The sequence below is a fragment of the Tasmannia lanceolata genome, unplaced genomic scaffold (assembly GCF_043159265.1).
Source record: "Tasmannia lanceolata isolate RefF3 unplaced genomic scaffold, GAP_Taslan_0.1 ptg000007l, whole genome shotgun sequence".
Classification (NCBI taxonomy): Eukaryota; Viridiplantae; Streptophyta; class Magnoliopsida; order Canellales; family Winteraceae; genus Tasmannia; species Tasmannia lanceolata.
The window spans coordinates 20,028,001-20,036,472 of NW_027518684.1; the positions used below are offsets into that span (position 1 = coordinate 20,028,001).

At 37.6% G+C, this 8,472-nt stretch overlaps 1 non-coding gene across 1 annotated transcript; it reads left to right on the top strand.

Annotated features, from left to right (window-relative positions):
- Nucleotides 1–8,141: 8,141 nt before the first annotated feature.
- Nucleotides 8,142–8,248, top strand: LOC143882378 (small nucleolar RNA R71). Its single transcript, XR_013252216.1, has one exon. It is a non-coding gene; the product is annotated as a small nucleolar RNA R71 (small nucleolar RNA).
- Nucleotides 8,249–8,472: the final 224 nt, after the last annotated feature.

Genomic DNA, 8,472 nt, shown 5'->3' on the forward strand with positions numbered 1-8,472 from the left:
TTGTCATTTAGCGATTTGCGCAGTCTGTCTGTCCGGCTTGGGCCGGACTGAGTTTTGTCGTCTAGCGAAAGCGCAATATTCTGTTCGGCTTGGGCCGGACAGATTTTTGTCGTTTAGTGATTTGCGCAGTATCATGTCCGGCTTGGGCCGGACTGAGTTTTGTTGTCTAGCAAAAGCGTCATATTCTGTCCGGCTTGGGCCGGACAGATTTTTGTCGTTTAGTGATTTGCGCCGTATTCTGTCTGGCTTCGGCCAAACTGAGTTTTGTCGTCTAGCGAAAGCGCCATATTCTGTCAGGCTTGGGCCGGACAGATTTTTATTGTTTAGCGATTTGCGCCATATCCTGTCCGGCTTGGGCCGGACTGAGTTTTGTCGTCTAGCGAAAGCGCCATATTCTGTCCGGCTTGGGCCGGACAGATTTTTGTGACGGACACAATCACCTTAAAAATTATCCCGTACATGAGCACCTTACTGGCGTCCCTTAGCCTCTTGAAGATACGCGCGTATTTGCTTACGCCCTTGCCTCGAAGTGTGTGTCCGTTGTTAGAGATATTAAATAACCGCAAGTGCACGGATCGTGTAAATACGGGTCAAACTCAGGGAAGAGAAATCTAGTTGTCAATCCTATTCTTATACCGATTAGAATACTAGCTATGATATAATGTTGCCTGGAATGGACTCAGGATTTCCGTGGACTTAGACCTCGGAGCCAACACTATATATAAGCGTATATTCTATTCAATCTAAGAATCAAATTCAACTAAGATCTTTTTTATTTAAAATCCTAATTTAGGCAAAGTGTACCAAATTTTAATGATCTCTATTAAGTACTTATCTAATTTAATTAGAAAACTAAATTCTAAGGGCTTAAGTAAATTGGAAAATTGCAAAAGTAATTTGGAATATTGTAAAAACCTTAATTCAATATAAAAGATTACTTAGGGTTAGAATCCACCATAGGCTTGGATTAGATTGATTAATTAAAATAATTTTTGTGTATTGAATTGTATATTTGATAATTAGTCTATGGAAAATAAGATCAATGGATGTCATTGCCCATGAGTAATTTATCAAAGACACACTCCAATTTTAAAGGCTATATAAATATTTATAATGTTCATAGCAATCACTCATACGAAAGGGGAAAGCCAATGGCATGAATGATTGGTATGCAACAATTATAAACCATTAATTCCATACCATTAAATTTAATTAAAAACATTTCTCATTCCCCATGGTTTCATCTAAACCCTAAGTATATAGGATTTAGTTACTCATGAAGAAAGTCAAAGAAATAAAAATAAAAAGTAGAAAGAAGAGAATTGTCATTAAGAACTTGAGAAGGAAAAAGAAAACAAAAAGAACTCTTCTTTAATTGAAATTGAAAGCAAAAATACATCAAATTGTAATTTAAAATAAAGAGCAAAATAAGAAAAAATTATTCTTTTTCTCCTTCAATGGTTGAATCATTATCCTCCTTCAAGCCTTGATCGGATTCCTCTCATCGATACGAGTCCAACGGATTTGGCCACGCGCGAATCGGAGCTAAAACGAAGAAGTTATGGTCCGTTGAACTTTTAGAAAAAAATAAAAAAAAACTGCTGAAGACGTGACGAGACGAGAATAAAAATTCAAGAAGATGGGAGAGAGTTCAAGAGAGATTGATATATAGATTTTGGGTGAGAAGGGTTGCTAAATTAAGTGATTGAAAAAGATGTAAGGTGGAGATTAAAAAGCTAATCTTAGGAAACAAATGAAAGGACAAGATTAAGGCTTGAATGGACTTTCTATATCTCTTCTAAAAACACATGGGTTACTTTCCTATTTTTTTGTCTTTCCAAAGGTTTGTCTAAAACACTTCTAATTATTTTGTCAAACAACTTTCTAAATGGTAGAAAAATAGTGGAAAGTTTTCAAATTGTCCCTATCTTTCGAATGAATTGCAACCATGCCATATACTTTCGCAAATGGCAAATCTACCCTTCCTTTGTAATGCACATAAACAACTAATAATTCCCTTCTCCTCTCTTGATCATTTCAATCTCAACCATTGGAATTAAGATCCTTTCTCTTCTCTTGATCATTTCAATATTTCAAAGCAAAATAAGGAGGTGTGGCATTATCAATTTGATCCTACTAAAGCATCATGCCAATTCGGCCAACTAAGGCATCTTGGAACTTTGGATTCTCATGGCAATTGGTCATTTCTTCACTATTTTCATATGTTAAGCTCAATTTCCTTCATAATTCCAATAAAAATCCTGAAACAACAAAAACAACAAAAATACCTTAGTAGCACCGCTTAAAACATAAAATATGTATGCATCCTACCACTACCATTCACACATAAATGTGTTCATCAAATTCCCCCGTACTTGAGCTTTGCTTGTCCTCAAGCAAACAAGAAAAAATAACAAAATCGAAACAATAAAAATAAAGTCTTAACTCATTTTCGTAGGAATCACGATTGCACTTAGCATGTGCAACAAGCCTTTAAACCCCTAGGTAACTCTAGTGGACGAGTTGTGTCTCGTGAGTGTTTGCAGTGAATATACACACAAAATTCCAAAAAATTAACTTTCTAAAAATAAAACTTTCTTTTACAAATCCAAAATATCGAATAAAGCCAAAGATTTCCGATTCTTTTTTCGTTGATAAATTACTCAAAATAGAAGAACAGAAATACCCCCATACTTAAACTTTGCATCATATTCCAAGTTGGAAAATTTAAAAGATATTTTAATCAAGGAATCCTCTTTTGAATTTGTCCTACTTTGCTCCCTTAAAATTGCCTCTAATGTAATCGTACCATAAAAGGAATTTGATTCTGAAACTTAATAGAAAAATTGCAATCTTATATGGTCCACCATCCTTTACACTTTTCCATTACTTTCTAAGAATATAACTCACTTTTTGTAATCCTCTACTGCTTTTGGCGTGAATGACATGCAGGGCATGCACCAGACACCCAGGCTACTAAGCAGTGTCCGACTAATCTTTGATTTGCATATGTCATAGACATTGATGCATATGAGTTGAAACTTTACCTTTGATTACGTGCAATGCTTTGATTTATTAAGCTTTCTAATTGACCAATGTATGGAGTTTTCAGTCAGTTGCTCTCAAGCCAGTTGGCTTAAAGGAACTAGGCATAAAAACCCTTCAGACTTAATAGCTCAAGTCAAAAAGGCTTCAAATCAAAACTATAATCAAGAAGCAAACTTTCTAAAAATCATTCTTTCCTTCATTTGTTTCAACATTTCTTTCCTTTTTATCCATACCATATAAAAAGCAAGTTTCTATTTCTATTTCTTATTCAAATCCTTTTAAAAGAAAGATTCCAAAAGAAAACAAAACTAAGAAAGGAAAGTATTATTTCTAATTTTTTAAATTCCAAAATTAAAATATCCACTAACTTTCTTTCTTAAAATAGGAAAACAACTTTCTTTTTAAGAATACCAAGTTCTTTCTAATTTGAAAAATTACCAAAAACAAAACGAAAAGAAAATTTCTAACTTTAACTTATAGAACAGACTAGAGAAGGAAAGTTTCTAAAAGCTACCCTCCCATACTTGAATTATGCATTGTCCTCAATGCGTTAAAAATAGAAAGAAAAAATATGAGGACTAAAAATAGAAAGGAGGGTACGTACCGTATTTGTTTAGGCATGATTCGAATAGGAAGGTTCATGGAGATCCATGACCTCTTCCATATCCGGCTTTGACAACTCAATAAACGGCTTTAATCTTTGACCATTAATTTTAAAAATCTCACAATTGCTGGGATTTAGAACCTCGACCGCACCATGGGAGAAAACTTTGTTAACCACATATGATCCATCCCAACGGGATCTTAACTTACCTGGAAATATATGCAATCTTGAATTGTAGAGAAGCACTTTTTCACCCTCTTGAAATGATTTTCTCAAAATATTTTTGTCATGAAAAGCTTTTGTCTTCTCTTTATAGATCTTTGCATTCTCGTACGATTCATTGCGCAACTCCTCCAATTCAGAAAGTTGTAATCGCCTTTGAACACCTGCAGAAGACAAATCAAAGTTTAGTTTCTTAATAGCCCAAAAAGCTTTATGTTCCAATTCAACCGGGAGGTGAAGAGCTTTGCCATACACAAGACGGTAAGGAGACTGACCAAGATCAGTCTTGAATGCCGTCCTATGAGCCCACAAGGCATCCACTAATCTAATGGACCAATCTTTGCGGTTTGGATTCACTGTCTTCTCCAAAATTTGCTTAATTTGCCTATTTGAAACCTCCACTTGGCCAATCAAAAGCATCCCTAAAAAGACTTGGCCAATAGAAACCACACTGTTAAACTTTGTGCGCGGTTTTCTTTGCACTAAAGTGGCCACCACAGGCTTGATCATGTCAAAAAGATAGAATCGGTTGGTGCTCATGATCGGGTACACATCGTCTGACAATTTGATCCGAACAAGTTTTGAACAAATAGGGATCATCCCAAAAGAAATACTTTACCTGTGAGTGAAACCGGTATTTGTCTTGGTTGGACCAATGATCCGGTGTAGCACCTGTAACCAAGTAATTCATAATATCCGCATACCATGGCTCACTAGAAATAGCAAACAATTGCTCATCAGGGAAATATTCATTAATTGGACCTTCGTCATTCTTTGCATTAGGAAGTCTAGACAAGTGATCGGCAACCAAGTTTTCCGTACCCTTTTTATCTCTAATCTCCAAATCAAACTCTTGAAGAAGTAAAACCCACCTAATGAGGGGAGCTTTAGCATCCTTCTTTCCAACAAGATACTTGATTGCCGAATGGTTGGTATAAATTATCGCATGCGATCCAATCAAGTAGGACCGAAACTTCTCTAATGCAAACACAACCGCTAGAAATTCTTTCTCGGTAGTGGTGTAGTTGAGTTGTGCATCATTGAGAGTTCTACTTGCATAATAGATTACATGCGGTAATTTTTTGAATCTTTGACCCAATACGGCTCCTATTGCAAAGTCGGAAGCATCACACATAATTTCAAACGGTTCAGTCCAATTAGGTGCTTGAATGATGGGAGCCGTAGTTAGCTCCTTTTTCAAACACTCAAAAGAATCGAAGCATTCTTTGGAAAACTCAAATTTTTGATCTCTTGCTAACAAGTTGGTTAGAGGCCTAGCATTTTTAGAAAAATCTTTTATAAAACACCGGTAAAAGCCCGCATGGCCCAAAAATGATCAAATATCCTTCACACTTTTGGGCGGTGGAAGATGGACAATGAGATCCACCTTGGCTTTATCAACCTTAATTCCCTCTTTAGAAATCACATGACCTAAAACTATGCCATCTTTTACCATAAAATGACACTTTTCCCAATTGAGGACAATGTTCTTTTCTCTACTCCTTTCTAAGACCAATTTTAAGTGATGTAAACATTCGGCATAGGTGGAGCCATGAATAGAAAAATCATCCATAAAACCTCTAAGAATGTCTCCACCATGTCAGAAAAGATACTCATCATGCATCTTTGGAAAGTTGCCGGTGCATTGCATAACCCAAAAGGCATGCGTTTATAGGCAAACGTTCCAAAGGGGCATGTGAATGTCGTTTTCTCTTGATCTTCAGGAGCTATGGGAATTTGGTTATAACCAGAATATCCATCAAGAAAGCAATAATACTCATGACCCGCTAACCTTTCTAACATTTGATCAATAAAAGGCAAATGAAAGTGATCCTTCCAAGTAGTAGCATTAAGCTTTCGGTAGTCAATACAAACCCGCCACGCTGTTTGAATACGAGTAGGAATAAGTTCATTGGTGGCAGATTGTATAACGGTAACTCCCGACTTCTTAGGCACTACTTGGACGGGACTCACCCATTGGCTATCCGAGATGGGATAAATGATCCCATTATCTAACCATTTTAAAATCTCTTTTTGGATGGCTTCCTTCATCACAGGATTAGCCCTTCTTTGATGTTCCCTTGAAGGTTTGGCACCCTCAACGAGATGGATGTGATGTTGCACAATCGAAGGGCTAATTCCTTTAATGTCGGCCATTGTCCAACCTATGGCTTCCTTGTTATCTTTTAGCAATTTAATGAGTTCCTCTTGAGGGGAGGTTAGGTCCGCAGCAATTATTACAGGCAAAGTACAATTATCACCCAAAAATGCATAACGTAAATGAGAAGGCAAGGGCTTCAACTCCAACTGTGGCGCTTCTTCGATTGATGTCTTTGGAAGAGATGTTGCTAGTGGTCCAACGGGCTCCATGTTTTGGATGGCAAAAGCTTTGGAAAAGAAGTCGCTTCCATCATTTCCTAGTTCGTCCAAGCATTCTTGAAATCCTGCATCAAAATCAATTTCAAAATTAGAAACAATATCGTCAGGAAAGGAATGCAACATATTGATTTCTTCATGAAAATTTGGTTGCTTACCCAATCTAAAGACATTAAAATCAACCGATGTGTTTCCAAAAGACAATTTCATTAATCCATTTCTATAATTAATTAGAGCGTTGCTAGTGGCAAGGAATGGCCTACCAAGGATGATAGGAATTTGATCCTTGATATTAGCAACAGGCTCGGTATCTAACACAACAAAATCTACGGGAAATAAAAAATCACCTACTTTAACTAACACATCCTCAACAATTCCTTTGGGTGTTTTAATTGATCTATCCGCCAATTGAAGAGTGACGGTCGTTGGTTTAAGGTCTCCTAATCCTAGTTGCTTAAATACAGAAAAAGGCAAGAGATTTACACTTGCACCTAAATCCAAAAGAGCATGTTCAATATTTGTGTTACCAATAGTGCAAGAAATAGTAGGACATCCTGGATCCTTATACTTAGCCACCATTTGTTGAGACAAGATGGAACTTATATTTGCGGCCAAGAAAGCTTTGTTGGGCACATTAGTTGTGCGCTTTTGTGTGCACAAATCTTTCAACACTTTAGCATAAGTAGGGACTTGAGAAATCGCATCTAATAAACGAATGTTAATTTGCACTTGTTTAAACACATTTAAAATTTTATCCATGGCATCCACCTTCTTATTATTAGTAAGTCTTCTTGGAAAAGGAGCTTTAGGAATGAAATCTCGTGCAGGGGGAGAAGTTACCTCTTCTGTACTTACCTGTTTGGGTTCCGCAATCGAGCCTGTTGGAGGGGAGTCTTTTCTTACCTCTTTGGATGTATCTTGTATATCTATAGAAGGTTCAAATCTGACCTCCTCCTTGTGGTAATCTCTCCCACTCCTTAAAGCATATACGGCATTACATTCGTTGGAGGGCTCTTGCGGCGGCAAAATTGGTTGAATGGCATTCAACTGATTTGGCGGTACCTGTTGATTCACATTCATATTCACGTTCCTTGGATTAGGAACGGGTTGACTTGGCATCTTCCCCTTTTTCCTCTCATGCAACACCATGGCAAGTTGGGAGATTTGCTTCTCCATGTTGTGTTGGCTTGTCATGAAAGTGCTAGTGAGAAGTTCTATGCTTTTTTCTAAGGAAGCTATGCGTGCCGACTCTCCTTGTTTTTGAAAACCCGACGGTTGCTGATTTGAAACATTATTAATCATGGGGTTTTGAAAAGTAGGAGGGGAAGGGGATGGCCGAACAAAAGTGGGAGGGAAGGTGGGCCTAGGTTGGCCGAATTGGCCTTGGCCTTGGAAATTGGATTGCCCACCTTGACTCCATGAAAAGTTGGGATGATTTCTCCATCCCGGATTATAAGTGCTAGAATAAGGATTATTAGCATAAAGAGCACTCACATTCTCATTAGAATTACCAAATTTAGGAAGAGTTTGGCACTCTTCCATGACATGGTCCGTGGCTTGACACCAATTACACATGGGAACACTATGTGCAATTTGATTGACTTGTGAGGGTCCTTTGACAACTATTGCTTCTAGCCTTTTGATTAGGCTATCAAGATGGGCCTCTTTTGCCACGGCACCCTCTATTAGAAATCCCTTACTTGAAGTGGCTCTCTCACCGTCTTAAGTGGATTCCCACTCTCTTGTTTTTTCCGCCAAATCAAGTAAGAAGTTCCATGCCGCGGCCTCATCCGTGAAAGATGTAAAACCGTTAGGATACATGGATTCAAGAAGTTGCTTTGTTTGGTAATCTATGCCCTCATAAACAATTTGGCATAAGTGCCACAAATCAATTCCATGGTGAGGACACTCTTGGAGTAGGTCTTTGAACCTCTCCATAAACTTAGAAAATGACTCTAATGGCTTTTGTTTGAATTGTAAAATATCGTTCCTAAGCTTATTAGTTTTATGTAATGGAAAAAACTTTTTTAGGAAAGCGACGGCGAACTCCTCTCAAGTGGTGATGGAGTTCGTTGGTAAGCCATAGAGCCACTTATTGGCTCCATCCTTGAGTGAAAACGTAATAAACCGCAACTTTACCGCATCATCGGTAAGTTGTTGCAACTTAATCAAAGCACATACATCTTCAAACTCACACAAAAATAAATAAGCATCCTCCGAAG